General features: G+C 38.0%; 1 protein-coding gene and 1 pseudogene across 2 annotated transcripts in view; one reads left to right on the top strand and one right to left on the bottom strand.

Annotated features, from left to right (window-relative positions):
- Positions 1-21,506, top strand: part of KLHL4 (kelch like family member 4) — a 108,471-nt gene that overhangs the window by 32,538 nt on the left and 54,427 nt on the right. The gene's annotated exons all lie outside the window — the stretch shown is intronic.
- LOC103351929 (28 kDa heat- and acid-stable phosphoprotein pseudogene) lies at positions 1,700-5,568 on the bottom strand (annotated as a pseudogene).

The raw sequence follows: 21,506 nt of genomic DNA, 5'->3' as shown, positions 1-21,506 counted from the left end.
CCACAGCAGAAAGCTGGACTGGAAGAGGAGCAACCGGGACAGAACCGGCACCCCAACCGGGACGAGAAACCGGAGTGCCAGTGCCGCAGGTGGAGGATTAGCCTAGTGAGCCGTGGCGGCGGCCCAAGAAACATTTTTTTAAAGATTTATTTATTTATTTGAGAGGCAGAATTACAGAAAGAGAGAGGAAGAGACAGAGAAAGATATTCCATCCACTGGTTCACTCCCCAAATGGCCGCAATGGCCGGAGCTCAGACAATCCGAAACCAGGAGCCAGGACCTTCTTCTAGGTCTCTCATGCAGCTGCAGGGGCCCAAGCACTTGGCCATCCTCCACTGCTTTCCCAGACCATAGCAGAGAGCTGCACTGGAAGAGGAGCAGCCGAGACACGAACCTGAGCCCATATGGGATGCCAGCGCTGTAGGCGGATGCTTAGCCTACTACGCCACAGCGTCGGCCCCAGAAAAAAAAATTATCAAGAAGAATCAATTCTAGAAATTACCACTATATTCTGAAAATCTAAAAACTATATACTAAGAAACATTTAGGGGCCAGCGCTGTGGCTCACTTGGTTACTCCTTCCGCCTTCGGCGCTGGCATCCCATATGAGCACTGGGTTCTAGTCCTGACTGCTCCTCTTCCAGTCCAGCTCTCTGTTATGGCCTGGGAAAGCAGTGGAGGATGGTCCAAGTCCTTGGGCCTCTGCACCGGCATGGGAGACCAGGAAGAAGCACTGGCTCCTGGCTTCGGATCAGCACAGCGCCAGCCGTGGAGGCCATTTGGGGAGTGAAGCCAACGGAAGGAAGACCTTTCTCTCTCTCTCTCTCTCTCTCTCTCACTGCCTGTAATTCTACCTGTCAAATTAAAAAAAAAAAAATTTAACATTGTGATGGTATTAAAATACACGTATTGTTCATAGGCATTTCATCAAAATTATCATTTACTTGCAACATATCTTTTAAGACTTTATTTATTTATTTAAAGTCAGCATTACACGGTGTGTGGAAGGGAATCGTTCATTGCTGGTTCACTCCCCAGATGACTCTTAACAACCAAGGCTGGGTCAAGATGAAGCCTTGGGTCAGCAGTTTCATCTGAGTTTCCCATGTGGCTGCAGCAGCCCAAACACTTGAGCCATCCTCTACTGCTTTCCCAGGCCATTAGCAGGGAGCTGGCTCAGAAGTGGAGAAACTGGGACATGAACCGAACTGGCACCCATATAGGATGCTGGCACTACAGGCAGTGGCTTTACCTGCTAGGCCACAACACCGGCTTCTAATTTACAATATATTCATAACCAAATGATAGAGACATAAATATGCATATTTTTGTAAGATTTTTCTAGCATAATATTTATGTTCATATTATCAAAGATGAGGTGGTGGGTTTTTTTTTTTTTGATAATGTCAAGTTTAATTTGCCAAGTAAACATATAAGATGTATTTGTGGAGCATTCCTTGGCAGAGTTCTGCATAATAAACAGAGATTTCTTGAAATGATTTGTGGTAGGGTTAAAAACAGGCACTGACCCTGGCCACGTAGGAGCCAGTGGGGCCGGGAAAAGCAGAAAGGAGAGGCTTCAGCCAGAGGAGACTGGCCAAGGATAAGCCATGACCTTCAGGGACCTAGAGACCCAAACGAACAGCCCCTGTCTGAGTGAGCACCCAGGCAACACAGACTAGGGCTGGTGTCAGATCTGTCAGCAGTGGCCTCTGGCACAATCGCCTACTTCCAGACACGTGGAAGCTCTTCTTACCCAGCCCCCAACACCCGATGGTGCAGTCCGGCTCCCCAACATGTCATCCCACAGGCTGCACTTGTTCAGGGGCAGTCACTGCCTTCGTTTTCCTGACAGTCACGTCATGACTTTGCTTTCCTTTCCTCTTCTTTCTTCCTTGCTGCCTCCTTCTGCTGCTTCTGAAAGATCGCCAGCCGGGCAAGGACAGTGTCGGCTTCCACAGTCTTCCCAGCTAAACGCATTCTCATGTAACGCTTTTATTGTCTTCTGCTTCGCCATTTCTTCTCATTCTCTCCTTAAAAGTTCTTGCGCCTGGCCCAGATCCAGTTGTGTTGGTTGTCTGTACCATTCGCTTCGGGTTCTCAATGTCAAGGTCCCCTTGCACGCCTTTGCACTTTTGCTGGTAGTCTTCATCTTTAGCCTCACTCGCTCAGTCTGGGCTGAGTCTGAGTCTAGTGATTTCTTCTCCCTTTTGGAGTCACCTCCACTTTCTTGTTGCTTGTCTTCCCTGGCCTTCTGCTTTTCAACCTGGAACTGAGTGTCAGTCTCCTCAGGGGTCCTATACGGCCTTGCTGCCTTGCTGGGTCTTTGTGGCCTCCCTTCCTCCCTCCTTCAAGGCATCCCGGGTCCAGTGGCTGCGGCAGCGGCACCTGGAGCTGACACCGGAACCCGACATTTTAAGATGAGTTCTGGATTAAGATCCATCTAAATGTTCTGTGATATCAGCATGATTATAGTGTTCACTTGTTTAAAAGAAAGATACTGCATTTTATTTTTTTTAACTTTTATTTAAGAATATACATTTCCAAAGTACAGCTTATGGATTACAATGGCTCCCCCCCCATAACTTCCCTCCCACCCGTAGCCCTCCACTTTCCCGCTCCCTCTCCCCTTCCATTCACATCAAGATTCATTTTCAATTCTCTTTATATACAGAAGATCAGTTTAGCATATATTAAGTAAAAAAGATTCAACAGTTTGCACCCACATAGAAACACAAAGTGAAAAATACTGCTTGAGTACTAGTTATAGCATTAAATCACAATGTACAGCACATTAAGGACAGAGATCCTACATGAGGAGTAAGTGCACAGTGACTCCTGTTGTTGACTTAACAAATTGACACTCTTGTTTATGGCCTCAGTAATCACCCTAGGCTCTTGTCATGAGCTGCCAAGGCTATGGAAGCCCCCTGAGTTCACCGACTCTGATCATATTTAGACAAGGTCGTAGTCAAAGTAGAAGTTCTCTCCTCCCTTCAGAGAAAGGTACCTCTTTCTTTGATGGCCCTGTTCTTACCACTGGGATCTCACTTGCAGAGATCTTTCATTTAGGTGTTTTGTTTTTTTTTTTTTTTTTTTTTTTTTTTTTTTGCCAGAGTGTCTTGGCTTTCCATGCTTGAAATACTCTCATGGGCTTTTCAGCCGGATCTGCATGCCTTAAGGGCTGATTCTGAGGCCAGAGTGCTGTTTAGGACATCCGCCATTCTATGAGTCTGCTGTGTATCCCGCTTCCCATGTTGGATCGTTCTCTCCCTTTTTGATTCTATCAGTTAGTATTTGCAGACACTAGTCTTGTTTATGTGCTCCCTTTGACTCTTAGTCCTATCATTATGATCAACTGAGACACTGCATTTTAAAAACTTACTGGAGAGGCAGGCTTTGTAGCACAAAGGGTTAAGTTCCTAAGGATGCCTACATCCCACATGAAAGAGCAGGTTGGAGTCCAGGCTACTCCCCCTCCAATCCTGCTTCCTGTTAATGTGATCCTGGGAGGCCACAGGTGGCATTCAAGTGTTTTAGTCCTGTCACCAACATAGGAAACCCGGATGGAATTCAGGGCTCCTTGCTTTGGCCCAGTCCTGGCTATTGCAGTCATTGACAATGAACCAGTGGATGGAAGATCTCTCTCTCTCCCTCCCTCCCTCTCTCTCTCTCTCCCTCTCTCTCCTTCCTTCTGTCTCTCTCTCAAATAAATATAAGTAAATAAACTTTCAAAATTTGCTAGAAAGAAAGAAAAGAGGAGGGAGGGAAGAATATTTTTATAACTATATCTGAATTACATGGAATCTGCCCTATTAATATCGCACTAACATAAGGATTGATAAGAATTGTGTTGCAGTAATTATCATGCATTTGCTGTGACCCTGGGAATCTACTGTACTAATAAATTCCTTACAAAAGTAAAAAAATAAAATTTACAGGAAATACAGCGATATATAAACTAGACTGAGGAAGGCATTTGTAAAACGGAGCAAAGTATGATTGTATTATATGAAAATAGCTATAATTATGGGTTGATATTTTTTTAACTTTTATTTAATGAATATAAATTTCCAAAGTACAGAATATGGATTACAATGTCTTCCCCCCCATAACGTCTCTCCAACCCGCAACCTTCCCCTTATCCACTCCCTCCCCCCTTCCATTCACATCAAGATTCGTTTTCATTTCTCTTTATATAGAGAAGATCAGTTTAGCATACATTCAGTAAAGATTTCAACAGTTTGCTCCCACACAGAAACATAAAGTGAAAAATACTGTTTGAGTACTAGTTTAAAAATAAAGTTAACTGTAGCTAATATTTTAGCATTCCCTCGAATACTATGTTTTAGTCTCTTAGCAGCTAGTTATATGTTGTAATACAAGGCAGTGTAGCTTATTTAGTGATGAATGTTCTTGCTGTGTAACTTTATTGCACTTTAAAAATGCAAACTGACCTAATTAAGAAGATAATATTTCAAACTCTCTCCTTCCTTTGCTGCCTCCATCATACTTGGTTGACTCTAAGTCCAGATTTTAACTATGGAGAGTTCTAATGTGTTCCTCTTGTCCTGGTATAATCATTGAAACCAAGTCCCTGAAAAGCATTCATATTCGGAAAATAAGTGAAACAGTTACCCACTTCACTTCTCTTGGTTCCATTAGGCTGCTATGGTCTCTCAGGGCCTTGTGGCTCCCTCTGTCTAGAACATTTGCTCTTTACATCTCTATTGAACTCTAGAAGCAAGTGTGATCCCTCTGCTATATCCACAGAACAATTACACTTTTCTTTCCTAATATTTATTATATTTGCAATTGTTTAATGCTGTTAGACTTCTATGAGAAAAAATGCAGGTGAACAAATATCTCTTGTACTCACTATTGTATTATCAGTACCTAGAACACTGATATTACTCAGAAAAGGCAGCCTACAAATATTTATCAGCTTACTTACCCCTATGTACACATAACATATGCCCACATACTAACCACCATGTTGTTCAAGGATCATGTAAACTGTCTCCTCTTTTTACAAGCCTCTCCCAATACTCCTAAACTAGATATAGTGTCTTTCTTTATCTTAAATCCATATATTTTGTTTGTCCCTGTGTTATATTTTTTTAAGTTATCTTTCTTTAAGTTTGTAACTTTCTTTAGGTAAGGAACTGTGTCTTATTTACCTTGTCCTCAACAATGTATGTAGCACATTTCCCTAAACATAACACATGTGCTCAATAAAAATGATTTTGATAAAATTCATGTAACATGAAATTCACCATTCAACCAATTTTAAGTATAAAATTCAGTGGCATTTAGCTTAGCCAAAATGTTGTATAACCATCATCACTGTCTAGTTTACAAAATTTTTCATCACCCCAAAAAGAAACTGTAACCATAGAGCAGTTCCACCTCTTTCTCCACTCCCCCTTACCTACCTGCAACTGTTAGTCTGTTGGCTGCCAATTTTTTATAAGCGATGTTTTTCAAGTTAAGGAAATTCCCTTCTACTTCTAGTTCATTATTTTGATCATGAAAGGATTTTGGACTTTTCAAATGATTTTTCTGCATCGGTATTGTTGTATACTTTTTCCATTCATTACATTAATATAGTTTACTACATTAAATGACTTTTGAATTTTTGAACCAACTTTTCCTGAACAAAACTCACTTGATCATCATGTATAAAGCTTGTAATATGCTGCTGAATTTGGTTTACTAGTATTTTGTTAATTTTTATATCTGCATTTGTAATTCATTTTTATTGTTTTGTGATGACTTTGTTAACATTGTAATGCTGGCCTCATACGATGAGTTGGAAAGTGTTATCTTCTCTTCTGTTTATTGGAAGAGTTATAAATATTGATGTTAATTCCTTTACAAAATTTTGGTATCCGTTTACAAAAGTCAAGCCAAGCAGTCCTGACTTTTCTTCATGGGGAAGTTTTTTATTAACAGTTCAGTCACTTTAATCATGATAGGCCTGTTCAGATTTTCTGTTTCATCTTTATGGATTTGTTATTTTGAGTCTTTCTAGAAGTTTGTCTATTTCACTTAAGATAATGAATTTGTTGGCATAAAATTGCTTATAGTGTACTCTTTTTTTAATAAACATTTATTTATTTATTTGAAAGGCAGAGTTACAGAGAAAGACAGAGGGAGAGATAGAGTGAAATCTTTCATCTGTTGGTTCATTCCCCAACAGCTGAGGCTGGGCATTGTCAAAGTCAGGAGCCTGGAACTCCATCTGGGTCTCTCATGTGGGTGGCAGGGGCCCAAATACTTGGATCATCTTCTCTGCCTTCCAAGATGTGTTAGCAGGGTGCTGGATCAGAAGTGGGGCAGCCAGGATGCAAACTGGTGCTCATATAGGATGCTGACATCGCACACAGCAGCTTACCCTCCTGTACAACAATGCTGGTCCCTCTGGTGTATTGTTGTAATCCTTTTTATTCTGCAAGATCAATAGTATTGTTGAAAATTTTGTTTATGATTTGAGTGAGGTCTCTGTTCTTTGCTTGGTCAGTCTAACTAAATGTTTGCTGATTTATTTTTTTCAAAAAAACCAACTTTTAGTTTCACTGATTCTGTTATTTTATAGTCTCCTCTTTTGAGAATCTCCCCTGCAACGCCAGCTTCCCCTCTTCAGTTAGATGTGTGTTCATATTGTCCTTTCTTATTTCCTTAAGAGGTAAAATTAGGTTAATATCTTTCTTGTTTTCTAATGTATATGTTTGAGACTATGAAATCCCATCTAATCACTGCTTTCACTATATCCCATAATTTTAAGTATTTTGTGCTTTTAAGAATTCATCTAGATTTTTTTTTCATTTCTGTTGTGATTGTTTTGATATTGCACTGGTTATTTAAAAATGTGTCATTTAATTTCTAAATATTTGTGAATTTTCCACTTTTCCTTCCATTATTATTTATTTATAGTTGTGTTCCATTGTGGTCAGAGAAGACATTTTGTGTATTTTCCTTCTAAAAAAATTCATCAGGACTTGTTGTATAGCCTAACATACAGAATATCCCATGTGCTCTTGAGAGGAATATACATTATGCTCTTTTGGAGTGGAGAGTTCTGTATGGGTTTGTTAGGTCTTGCCAGTTTATAGTATTGTTCAATCCCATTATTTCCTTGTAATCCTTCCACCACGTTGTTCTATTATTGAAAGTTGATATTGAAGTCTCCAACTATGATTATTAAACAATGTACTTCTCACTGAAATTCTGTAAGATTTTGCTTCATATGATTTGTTCCTGTGTTTTTGGTATGTATGTGATGATGATTGTTAGGTTTTTCTAATGAATCTAATATTCTAATGTATTTTAATTAAGATCTGTTTTATTTGATACCATAGTCCCTACTTATCTGCATTTTTCCCTTCCAGCAGTTTTATTTACCTGTGATAATCCATAGTATGAAAATATTAAATATGAAAAATTCTAGAAATAAACATTTCATAGCTTTACATTTTGTGCTGTTCTGAGTGCCATGAAGAAATCTCACAGCATCCTGCTCTATCCCGCTTGGGGCATGAATCATCATTTTGTGCAGCTTAGTCCAACAGGACCTGCTACCAACTGTTAGTCACTTAGTAACCCTTTCAGTTATCAGATCCCCGTGCTCTGACCACACTGAAGACAGATGGCAACATTGTCATGGCTGCAGTCCAGAACCTGGCCCTCATCACCCTCCCCACCTCCATCTAGACAGCCGCCCTGGGAAAACAAATCATACTGTAATGCTCTATTAGTCTTTGTGTTAGCCTTCATCATCTGATTGCATATAATAACTGTGTATTAATTACAAAATTAAACCAGTAGTATTAAGTAGAACAGATAAAAAAATACTAAGAGGGATAATGTATTAAGTTGTTCATTAACAGTCAGGGCTATGCTGATCAAGTCACCGTTTCTCATAGTGTCCATTTCACTTCAACAGGTTTCCTTTTTGGTGTTCAGTCAGTTGTCACCTGGTGCCCATATGTGATGCCGAGCCACAGCGCCGGCCCAAGGGATGGGGGATTCTTTAGAAATAATCCCAGTCCTCTGTGTTCTGTGAATATTATATCAAAAAATACGAATCATGCATTCATTCACTTAAATATAAGGAATAGCTGGCTTTTAAAAAAGATTCATTTATTTTGTTTGAAAGGCAGAGTTACAGAGAGAGGGGTAGGAGAGACAGAAAGAAATCTTCCATGCTTTGGGTCACTCCCTAAATGGCCTCAACAGCCAGGGCTGGACCACATCCAAGCCAAGAGCCAAGAGCTTCATCTGGGTCTCCCACATGGGTGGCAGGAGCCCAGGCACTTGGGACCATCTTCTACTGTTTTTCTCAGGCCATTAGCAGGGAGCTGGATCAGAAGTGGAGCAGCCAGGACCCATTTGGGATGCCAGTGTCACAGGTGCGATTTATCCCCTATGCCACAACTCCAGCCTTAGAATATCCGACTTTGATATGCTTCACCTGTTCAAGGATTGCAAAACTAAAATGCTCATTAAAAGAAATATTTTTATTTCTCTAAAACCAAAAGAGTGGTAGGATATCAAATGTCATATTTAATTTGTCTCTACATGGAACTAAAGACAACTTTATTTGATACATTTATACAGTCTGCATCATTTTAGATTCTTACAAATAAAATGAATCTGTCCAAGAATTTAAGCAAACTTTGTCAGTTTCAATTCTTTGCTTTGCATCTTCATGTAAGATATGATGCACATTTATGCATGCTGTCTTACAGGCTGTGTTTATATAGAAAATATTAACAGGAAATTTAATTACAACCTTTCTACCATACACATCAAAGGTCACAGAGTGGAGCTGAATTAAGTCCAAATTTCTGTGCCATTTCAAAGTGCCTGTGAGTGATGCAGCTAAGCAGCTGCTGAATCAGGAACATTTTGGCATTGATCTGCTTCTTCTGTCTTTGTGTGCTCAACTGGAAAGTGTGGGAACTTGTGTTTCATTCCTACCCACTCAAGTATTATATTGGTCTATTTATTTTTAACTTTTTTATTTGAAAGAGTGACTGAAAGAAAGAGGGAGGGAGGGAGAACAAAGGGAAAAGGAGGGAGGAAGGGAGGACGGAAGGAGGGAGGGAGAGAGAGAGAGAGAGAGAGAGAGAGAAAGATCATCCATCTGCTGGTTCACTCCCCAAGTGGGTGTGACACCTAGAGTTGGGTCAGGTTGAAGCTAGGAGCCAGGAGCTCCATTGTGGTCTCCCACATGAGTGCCAAGGGGCCCAAGCACTTCGGCCATCTTCCATTGATTTCTCAGGCACATTTGCTAAATGGACAAATACATTTCTACATTCTGTTTAGAACATCCTTCGGATAGCAAGAGACTATATAACCTTCTATGAAGTGTGCCTCAAAGGACTTTAGGAAATAAATTATACAAGAAGTGAGTGGTAGTTCTATCTCCACACACAGTGTGGATGCAGCATCAGTAACATCACAGCTCCATTAAAACATAGCTATAGGGAAACGGGCTGAACCCATTGGGACTTTTGAAGCTTTGTTTCTCTCTGTAGAATTCTGCAGCTATCACTTCTAATTTACATGTAAAAATACTGAAACTACAAACAGTCCCTTGGGCAGCCTTCCAAACTCTGAATTGCCTGAAAGAATCAGGCCTGTGCTATCTGTTACAGTTATGCAGACGCTGACAAAATTTAAACTATCATTAGTCACTATTAATTTGCATTTAATCTCCAAAATTAATTAAGAAAAATACAAATTAGACAAGATGTTCTAGAAAAAGAGATGGTTTTGTTTGTGGTTAAGGCTGGCTTTCTAGAGAAAAGCTACCTGTATTCAAAACATGATTGTGTTGGTTTAAGCAGTTTATATAATCACTCTGTACAGCCCGTTGCCTCATCAATGACAGTAGCATCATAAGAATATAGTTGAGACGATTAAGTTATTTTTATATAGAGAGTATTTGGAAAAATATGTCTTGTTGCAAGTGATCATTCAATATTGACTGGTTATTATTAATTTTTGTTTATTTTTTGAGTGTCAGGCAGAGAGAAAGAGACAAACATGCACATATACAGAGAGAGAGAGAGAGAGAGAGAGAGAGAGAGAGATGAGAGAGATGAAAGGTCTTCCATCCACTGGTTCACTCCACAAATGCCCGAAACACCCAGGGATCAGCCAGACTGAAGCCTAGAGTCTGGAGTTCGATCTGCATTTCCCATGTGGTTGGCAGAGACTCAGTTACTGGAGCAATCAGTTGTTGCCTCCCAGGGTGTTCATGGTTAGGAAGTTAGAATTGAAAGCAATGCCAGGACTCAAACCTAAGCATTCCAAAACAACATCTTAACCACTGCACCAAGTGCATGTCTCAACTGTGAGTATTATTGATATTGACAGTGAACCTAGAGATCATTCAAGTATAGAAAAATTGCTTTAACTTAAGGAATTGAAATTCCAATATCTTTTCATCACTTTACTTTGATTGGGAAGAATAATATCTTCAGTGTTTGTCTAAATCTCTGCTTATATTTCTTGATGGCACAAGTATTCACTCAGACTTTTCTTGTAGCAAAATATCTTCTTACTCTTCTTCTTCATTTTGTTCCTAATATTTGTAATGTAATCTTGACTGAAACTCTCTGAGAAAAAGAAATCATGGTAAACTTCAGACTTACAGAATACATATAGAAATGAGATACAATAGAGTTTATTTCAAGGAGCCAGCATTTTGATAGTTCATGTTTGTTTTAACATCTGTAGAAGCTGAAGACGGCACTAGGCTGAAAACAGTTTCCAGGGAAACTGTAAGAGCGTCTACGGAAGGTCATGGACTGTTCACATATGTTATACTGTATGATGGATCAGCACGGTGCCTTGTACATGGTGGACTGTCAATAAATATTTTAAGTTGAATGAACTGGCTTTGTACATACTATTTTATAGTAGTTTTTAGAAAGTGCCATCTTCCCATCAGTTGGTATTGGATGCAGAGGGATCATCCCAGGGACAAGAACACTGAATTTATCATATTCTCCCTGTGCAGAGAAAGCTGATTTGTACATTTGAATTTGCCTTTTTTTTTACTAATTGATTTTATGGAATTTGACAATATAGGGATAGAACTCTTAATTTGAGAAGAAACAAAGTTACATTTAATACAGATAACCCAGGTAACAATATTAACAATATATATTCAAGGATTTCTTCCAATAAGTATAAGCACACTTCAAAAAGTTTGTGGAAAATATAAGCAATATGTTTATGTTCATGCAACAAATTTTGAGATTCATATGCATGAAGTCTTCAAAAAATTCATTTAAATACATATTCTGAAAAACTATGCATGATGTTTTTTATAATTTTGTACTAAAATAAACTTATCTTAATTACATTCTCTGAACTTCTTGAAGTACGCTCATGTATCAAAACTAAAAGTTTTCTTATACTAGAGTTATATTTTGACACGTAAATTAGTGTTTCCAAAATACGTTAAAATCTTGTATTCTTTTTATTTGGTAAGTATTTTCCCTTTGCTGTTCATTAACTTGCTTGATAAACTCTTTTCAGTTGTATCAATCTATGACCTGATTGAAGTATTACAAAATCTCAATTCATGAATTTTAAATTAGCAAGTTTTGACAAGGCTATTATAATAGTGAATGACGATACAGAATGTTAATATAGAATACACTGATACTTTAGCATCCCATTTAGTAAAACCAAATGGTAACAAGTCCTTTTCAGAGTTACCATGAATGTATTTATTCAGTAAAGCAATCTTACTATTTAATGGAAAGATTAACTAGTTTTATAATCTACTTACTTCAGTGTAAGCTCATTTAGTTTTTGTACAATAATTAGAAAGGAGAAAAATACCAATTTAGGGAAGAGGTATAAATGAATAAAGTAAGTATATTGGTAAAAATAATATTTTTGATAACTATTGGCATTTTCACCTTAGTTTTTGGCCAAATCAAATGGGAAAGAGGCAAAATTAAGATTTCCCCTATTATCTGAATAATAAAGGTTTTATGAACCTAATGTAACAGATTCTGATTGTTTAATTTTCATATTTTCCCCACCAGGAGGCTAGAAAAGTGCTAGATCCTGCTGTACTTCCCTGTTGAATATAGTGGGTCCCTAAAATGTTTTATGCCATGGAAAATTACAAATTGCAAAAAATACATGCATAGTGGAACTCGCGCACTGTGTGAGATCCAGAAATAATAACCATCCATGGCTAGATCACAGGAAATGAGACTGACACACATTTAGTCATGTGTTTTCATTTCTTCTATGGATTATCAAAATTAATATAACATTTCATAATGTGAAATTATGTATAATAGTATATGTTATTTCTTTGATTCCATAAGTTCTTCCTAGGTAAATGCTTAGACTTCTGACTCTGTGTCTTGTCTTTCTATACATCTATGTCCGTTTTCTCCTCATTATGTACTTGGATAGTGTGCCCTTTGTTTTCTGAGATTTTCATCTAATTTGTTTTGCAGAACTTCCAACTGCTTGACTAGATCAAAACATGTTGCCTCACCTAGATGGCAAATGCAAAAATATTATGAAAGAAAAAGAGACATGTTTCCTAGAAATATTCAGTTCAGCCTAGAAAACATATTTTACGTTTTCTGATTCAAATATTCAAATTAAATCCAGATTTGAGAATAGAAAGAATTTTTATTATGCTTTTTAAAAAACATATGTACCATGCATGAATCACATTTATATGTTACTTCTATTCAGACAGCAATATTTTTGAAAAGTACTGTTGGTGTTCCTTTCTACACATGTAGGCCCAGGATATTTTAAACATTTGAAGTAAAGATGTAACCAGATTCACTTGCTTCTATCAATAGTTTTGAAATCTGAAAACTATAAGTAGCCTTAGCGAGTGCCAAACACAGACTTGGAGGATTATGCCACCTGTAGTGCTTTGAATAGAGTATTTTCAGATCTCTGAGAGGATGTTGTGGGGAGCAACTCGGACTAGACCGTTACTGGAATTAAGACTTATTCTATGCATCTGCTCTCCCACAATATGGCGCTGAGAAGGGAGTAACAACTTCTATACAGCTGCCTCTCGCCAATTTGATTGAGCTGCAGGAGCTGATCCTGCTCCTGATTGGAGGAGAGCAGCGTACTTGGCGTGTGGGTAGCAGAGTTGGGATTGGCGGAAGAGGACTATAAAGGAGGAGAGAGACAACATGCACGAGGAACATCTATCTGAAGGAACACCTGTGCAGCCCCCGAGAGAGCCGGCCGGCGGTGTGCCGCTCCCCTGCGGAAGTGGGGAAGGTGGCAGGGGGAACCGCCCTTCCACGGAGGTGGAGGGACGGCAGCCAACCCGGGAAGAACCAGCAGCAAACCCGGGGAGGGCCGAGCAGACAAAAGAACAGCGCAGGGTCCTGTGTCGTTCCTCCACGAAGACGGGGAGCGACAGATGTGATTACTTTAATTCAGTATTTCTGCTTCTGATACTTGCCCATCAGCAACTCTACTTTGGATTTAGCAATAGCTAGCACCACTCCACGAAAAAAAAAATCAGGAAAACTGAATGGTCAAAAAAATAATATATGCAAATGCAACAAATTCAGTGCTATTAGACTGAGGAAACCCATTATTCTACATTTATGTTTTGTTGTAGTTCTTACTTTCCAACTAACTACAAATCAAAGCTTTAGTATAGAAGTCTTCAAAATATAATTCAAAACCAAAAGACTTCATAATCAATCTGCAAACTATTTCAAACAGAAATACTATTTTTTCTTTACTTGTACCCCCTCTAAAATCTGATACAAATGGTAATTAGCTTGGTTTAATCATTCCACAGTGCACACATTGTACCTCATAAACATATAAAAATAATATTTGTTAAAAATTAGATAAAATATCCACAGATGTTTACTTTGAGATAACAGCAAATGGCATCGGCTCAAGAGCTTTCTCTTCCTGAAACAAATTCTAAAAGTAGAGCATCTAAAATGCCAAAATTAGTAGGTCCCCCAAAGAAACAAGTGCACCTCTCAAATGACTTCTAAGACATACGATTTTCAAGTCCCTTGACTTACTACCTTAAAATATCTTGAACTAAAAATGTCAGTTATAGGTCACTAACCTGTAATCCTTAAATTTTATCAGGATAATAAATTGCTTAACAAGCTTTCAAAAGTTAATCTAATTTACCAAAATTCTCGTTTAAATTTTTCTAAGATTTTCTTTATTTTAAATGTTTTCTTTTTCTTTTTATAAGTTTCAATGGGCACGAAAATATTGTACCTATTGGGGCCAGCATTGTGATGCAACAGGTTAAGCCACCGCCTGTGATGCCGGCATTCGGCATGGGTGCACATCCCGTATGTGGGTGCTGATTCAAGTCCCTGTTGCTTCATTTCCCATGTAGCTCCCTGTTAACGTGCCTGGGAAAGCAGCAAATATTTGGGCCCCTGACATCCACATGGGAGACCTGGAACAGGCTTCTGGCTCCTGGCTTCCTCCTGGTCCAACCTTAAATGTTGTGGTCATTTGGGAGTGAACCAGCAGATGGAAGATCACTCTCTTTCTCTCCCTCTCCCCTCTGTAACTCTGCCTTTCAAATAGATAGAGATCTTAAAAATATTATACAGCTTTATGGGGTAATTTGTGATGTTTCAGTTCATGTCTGCACTGTGTAAGTTCCAATCAGGGTAAACTATATTTATTTAATATTTCTTATTTCTTTAGAGTGAAAACATCCAAAATTATGTCTTCCAGGTTATTTTTAGAAATGTACAGTACATTGCCATTGTCAGTAGTCAACTCACTAGGCAATAGGACCCCCAAATTTCTTACTTTTACCTAGCTATAAAGCTAATATTCATCAATTTGTCCCTCTCTCCCATCTTCCTTCCTGAGCCTTAATGTCTAAGAGGTCACATTTTAATTATTTAAATATTTATTAATTCATTCAAAAAGTAGTGACAGAGAGAGAGAGAGAGAAGACACACACACACACACACACACACACACACGGAGAGAGAGAGAGAGAGATTTTCTATCTACCGGTTCACCCCCAAATGCCCTCAACAGCCAGGGCTGTGTGACTCCAGAGTCAGGAGCCAGGAGCCAGGAACTCCATCTGGATATCCCACATGAATAGCAGGGACCCTAGTACACAGGCTCTCATCTACGGCTTTCTCGGGAGCATCAGCAGGAAGCTGGATCAGAAACGGAGGAGCTGGGACTTGAACCGGCACTCAGATATGGGATGTGTTTGTTGCAGGAGGCAGCTTAACTTTCTGTGCTGCACCACTACTCTCAAGATCATCCTTTTTATAGACTTCCTATATGAGTGAGATTAATATGACAGGACATGGAGGAATGGGAATGTTTATACACTGTTCATGGGAATATAAATTATTCCTGGAAAACAGCGCAGAGGTTCCTCCCAAAACAAAAAATAGAATTACTATATGATCCAGCAATCCTACTTCTGGATGTATGTCCAAAAAAATGAAATCAATCTGTTGAAAACACATCTGCACTCATATGTTTACTACAGCATTATTCACAACAGCCAGGAAATGGCAACAAAAAAATGTCCATCCACTGATGAGTGGATAAAGAAAATGTGTTACATATACATAAATACAATACTATTCAGCCATAAAAAATATGAAGTCTTGCCATTTGCAGCAACATAGATGGAACTGGACATCATTATGTTAGGTGAGATCAGCTAAAACTTTCTTTCAAATAAACACATACTTTATCTGTACACGTCTACTTCCTATGAATTCAATGTCATGTAACGTGAGTACTTTAGCATTGTGGAATACCATAATGAACAACACCTTAGCATCAGACAGATTGTGGCTGAAAACAGAGCTATCCATTTACTAGTGTTGAATTATGGGATCCGAGACCTTTCCCAATTAACCCACAAAAGACAGTCACAGATGCAAGGGCAAGAGAATTTATTATTTTAATGCCAGCCAGCTGGGGCTGCCACCGACACATACAACATAGTGCAGTGCGGGCCTGAGAAGCCCCGCCTCTCTTGTTCTCAGCGTTTTTATACACTTGAGTGAACAAGTATATTCGTCATTACACACGTATGCTAGTTCCTTACTCTTTATATGTCAATTACCTAAATTTGAGCATTTTATTGGTGTATCTCAGCAGTCCGGGACTACACGTCTCAGAAGGAAGTGGTCACACTAGGAAGTAGGAGACCATTAATTTCAGGAAGTAATTACTAAGTTTCGTTTTCTAAGAATTGGGCCTTCCCGTCTTCCTGGAGTTTGTGAAGCCTGTCACAGAGGTACAATTATCCCCACCCCCCTTTTCTTATGCTGGACATCCCACTTTAAGTCATTGAGCAAGCAGTGCAGTACAGAAGCAAAAAGCAATTGATATTCAGCATCTGCTAGTTCTATATATATATATATTTTTTCATTTCAACACTAGATGTATAAAGATGAACAGTTTTTTACACTTTACAAACTTAATTTCCATATCTGAAAAATGCGGATAAAAGTTAACTCATATACTGTGATGATTAGCTGGATTAATACATTACAAGAAAATATCTGGGGGCCAGTGCTGTGGCGCAGTAGGTTAAGCCTCGGCCTGCGGTGCCGGCATCCCATATGGGCACCGGTTCTAGTCCCAGCTGCTCCTCTTCCAATCCAGCTCCCTGCTATGGCCTGGGGAAGCAGTAGAGGATGGCCCAAGTCTTTGGGCCTCTGCACCTGCATGGGAGACTGGAGGAAGCTCCTGGTCCTGGCTTTGGATCGGCGCAGCTCTGGCCGTAGCGGCCATTTGGGGAGTGAACCAACGGAAGGAAGACCTCTCTCTCTGTCTCTCCCTCTCATTGTCTATAACTCTAACTCTCAAATAAATAAATGAATCTTAAAAAAAAAAAGAAAGAAAATATCTGGTGTATTGCCTGGCTCATAACTGATATTCACTAGTCTATTATTATTATATTGGTAATATAGGAGGATATGTAAGTCTTCATTTCCAATAAGTATAGACAAAAATAAAAGATTATGTTATATTTTCAGGGGAATTTGTACCACAGTGAAAGCAAATTTAAAAATATGCATTCCACTTTAAAATAGATTTAAATTATGTAAAATGGGTTCAAATTATGTCTCCTAATACATAGCAACTCTGAAAGAAATAGGTCATAACTTGGCTACCTGATCAAGCAAGTATCAGTTATCACTTACCACTTATTGCTCCAAGCTTATGAGGTGGTTTTGCTTTTTATTTTGGCGAAATCTCTTTATATAAATATAACTTTCCACTGTTTAGCCTGCAAACATTTGTTTTACTTTGCTTAAAGAATAAATACTTGGAAGATATTTGAATATTACCTTCAATAAATATACTAGTAAGACAGTCTCTCTCTCTTTATTGCTAATTATAATAATTATGTTTCATAGAGGCATATAAAATAGATAAATCTTTAACTGTATTCCAGAATGAAGAACAAGAGGGAGATTAAAAGTACAACCCGAAAAACAATTTTAACTAATATTTCCTATAGCATTTTGTCATTAAAATGCACCATTAATAACATGCTTATTTTGTTCTATGATTATTTTTCTTACATTAAATTGTACTTCAAAATTAAGAAAGACAACAGAAAACATATCTGGAGTATAAGCCAATTGGATGACTTACTTTGATTAAATGACACACTTAGGTTTCAAGGATTTTCCTTAGTAATCTTTTGAAAAAATATATTCTTTTACCTTTATTTCATGATTTTGGAAGCTGAAATGTTGTATTGTCTTTATTTCATTGTCCACATAGTCTTCATGTGAGACGTAAGTGAGATTATGCATTTCTTGTTTCACCTTTAGCTCTACATGTCAATCTAGGACTTGATTTACAGATAAACTGCAAATACTTGGTAGCATGTTTTCACCCAACACGGACAGAACTATGATATGTGCATCTGGGCAGGATCACTAACTTCAGACAGTCTCAAATATGACATTGAGACCTGGAAGAAGCTCCTGGCTTTGGATAGGCCCAGCTCCATCTGATGTGGCCATTTGGAGAGTGAACCAGCGGATGGAAGACCTTGCTCTCTATCTCTCCCTCTCTCTGTAACTCTACCTCTCAAATATAAATAAATCTTTTTTAAAAAAAGATGTTTTGAGGATTGTCTACTTCCCTTTACTTCACTTAGCATTTCCTTTGGAAAACTCAAAGGTTAAGCAATAGTTACAAAAATCTTTTATCAGCCTGAGCTGATATAATTTAATGCATTGATTTTGACATTTAAAGGATTTTCATTTATGTATTTCATTTTATTTATGTATTCATTTCATTTCATGTTGGCCCATGATGTATAATACAAAAAGCATGAAGTTCCTTGCAGTTAAATAATTCGAGCAAATTAAGCACAAGCAAGGAAAAGAAACCATAAAATGTAAAACAGCCAACTTCTCTTGACCCTGCTGCTGCTTAAATACCCATTGCATATTAATCTTGCTAGTTCTTGCTATATTTCATGAAATCTAATACTTGATGTAATTTGCTGCTTTCACTCTAGTTTCACATGTAACCTGTGTACTTCTATGAATCTGATCAAAGGCAAGTGCTAAATATGCTGAACACTTTTCTGCATCCAGGCACCTGGCTCATAATTTGTATATTTTACTCAGGGAAGAACTTTGGGCCTCACGGAAGGGAAATACTGACTCATTTCACTCTCCTTGCTTTTTTGTCACTGTAACAGCCAATGCTCAGACTACGTCATGCACAGCAGCTCCTTCCTGTTGAATCAGTTCCTGGTTCCAGTTTTCTCTTTACTCACTTTCTAGTTACACACACCAAGTTTGATACATGGACATTATTTTTCCTGGAGTTTAAACTTTTCATAGTCTGCTTTTGTGCTACTTTCACATTTCCTTCTAACACTTGAAAGTAGCATAGCTAGGGCAAATAACACTAGACCTAACACTTATAAGCTTGGGCCCAGCCTTCTCTCTATTCCTCCAATGCCTTTCTTTCTCACTCTTTTATACATATTCACCCAGGCTCCATCTGTCACTCAAGGCTAAGTTGATCTGTATATTTTCTGTGTGCTACCTTAAGTTTTTGCTATTGCCTTCACTGATCATTCAATCTACTTTCTTTTATTAAATACCTGCAATGCCTTCATCAAATATTTATAAGCCATTGTTACCTGACTTTATCACATTTAATTTTATACATAGCTTAGTTTAATTTTCTAGGGCTACCATAATCAAAACCATAAACTGGGTGACCTAAACAATGTAAATTTATTTTCTGACTATTCTGGCGGGCCAAAACCCAAGACTAAGTAAAATTTAAAATCCTAAATGAAAGTGGCTTAAATTTTGATGTCATTATCACATTTATATAATTAAATAATAAAAATTTAGAGGTAATATCCTAAGTATTAATAGTAGATATGTTGTAATGGATGGCCATAAGCTTTGAATTTATGGAAATATTACAGTCCCTTCTTTATGGAAATATTACAGTGCCCACATCCCATATGGGTGCCAGTTTGAGTCCCAGCTGCTCCACTTCCAATCCAACTCCCTGTGAATGTGCCTGGGAAAGCAGTGGAAGATGGCCCAAATGCTTGGGCCCCTGCACTTATGTGGGAGACCTGGAAGAAGCTCCTGGCTTCTGGTTTCCGATCGGACTAGCTCCAGGTGTTTTGGCCATTTGGGGAGTGAACCAATGGATCGAAGATCTCTCTCTCTACCTCCCTCTGCGTCTCCTTCTCTGTAACTCTGGCTTTTAAATAAATGAATATATCTTAAAATGTAATTACCAGTAATATATTAAAACACTTATTCACACATATAGATGTATCATCTCTTCAAAGAAAATTCTCTGCTTTGTATATGTTCAGCTTCTGGCTCCTGGTTCTGGATCAGCTCAGTTCTAGCCACTGTAGCCATTTAGGGAGTGAACCAGTGGATAGAAGATCTCTCTTTCTTTCTATCTCTCCCTCTTGCTCTCTTTAACTCTGCTTTTCAAATAAATATATACATTTTTAAAACAAATAAAAGAATCATAATTTTGCCCATGTCACTGAAATTTTCTCACTAGGTACCATGGTGATCATAACAAGAGCAAAGTTTAAGTGTGATTTACTTTGGAGATGCACTTCCAATGGACTAAATATGGTATAGTTCAAACTGCACTATCATTAAATACTGCATAAATTAATATACTCAACAGAGATTTATTGAGTACCTTTCATGATCTAGGAAAAGAACATAGATCAAGCTTTAACAACTCTCCAAAGAGCATAAGTACAAATATTTCACTTAAGCAATAATTTTTCCTCTGAATCTTCAGAACTATATTTCATACACATAGAAAAAATAGAGATTAATTCTTCTTTGAATATGTACATTTTCTCAGTAAGAAATTAACCTTTCCTATAATGAGCTTTGGGAACTTAGGTAGCACCATTAGAAGAAGATTGAATTGCCACTTACCTCTCATGCTTTCCTTGAAACATGAGACAAGTGTGTGAAAAAAAGAAAACTAGGAAAAAATTCTTATTAAGCTATTTGAGCAGAGAGGTGCCTAAATATTGTGATAATACTCTGTTAGCAACAACTGGTTCTGTCTCTTTGTAGCATTTCAACTATGGCAAAAGATAGTTTCCTTAATATATTGCTACGCAGCTTTTCTACACCAAATTCGGGAAGCTTCTCTGAAGATCCCCCAGAATGCTTTTATAGTGTGTGTGTGTGTGTGCATGTGTGTGTAATTTATACTATCAAATACCCTTTCAAGGAGGCTACCAAAATTAGCACTCCTTCAAATATTCTAATTCCTTTCTTTTTTGAAATAAAATTGTTACAAAATAATTCTATAGCAAAATCTATCTAAAGAGTTTATTTTTTTCATGTGTGTTTTATGGCTATCCTAAAAAACAGAAACCTAGAATATTCTGGCAATAACGCAAATCATATAATGGTAGCTTCTGTGATGTTAGCAAAAACTCTAGGTACCACTTTCCTCCACATAAACACAGAACTAAAGGCTGACAGAAATAGTTCTTTTGGAGAAATGAGTTAATGGTATGTAGCAACCAAGAAGATGCTTAAGAAACAAAGTCAAAACACTGGGAAATTTTGTGGCATTTGCGTTTGCCCTTACAATATCCCCTCCACAAAGTGTCATGTTGTAGTCAGCAGGAGGAGGCACATTTCTCAGTTTCCTTTCTTAAAAAAAAAAAAAAGAAATTATTTGCAATGTTCTGCTTTATCTGTAGGCTACCTGAAGATCTGCATTTAATATTTCTTGACTTAGAGCTCAGAAGAGAAAAGCAGCATAGTTTGCATGGCACGTTAGAAGTGAGAGAAGGCAGTGAAGGAAATGGTATAGTGAGTGAAATCTGCAGGAGGACTACAAAGTCACAGACAACTGGGAACAAGTGATTATGGTCAAAAGAACACAATAGAACATCTAAGACCCCAAGAAGAAGCAGGAGTGACATTTAACGTTTT

This window comes from Oryctolagus cuniculus, chromosome X (genome assembly GCF_964237555.1).
Source record: "Oryctolagus cuniculus chromosome X, mOryCun1.1, whole genome shotgun sequence".
NCBI lineage: Eukaryota > Metazoa > Chordata > Mammalia > Lagomorpha > Leporidae > Oryctolagus > Oryctolagus cuniculus.
This window is presented reverse-complemented; position numbering and strand designations above follow the sequence as displayed.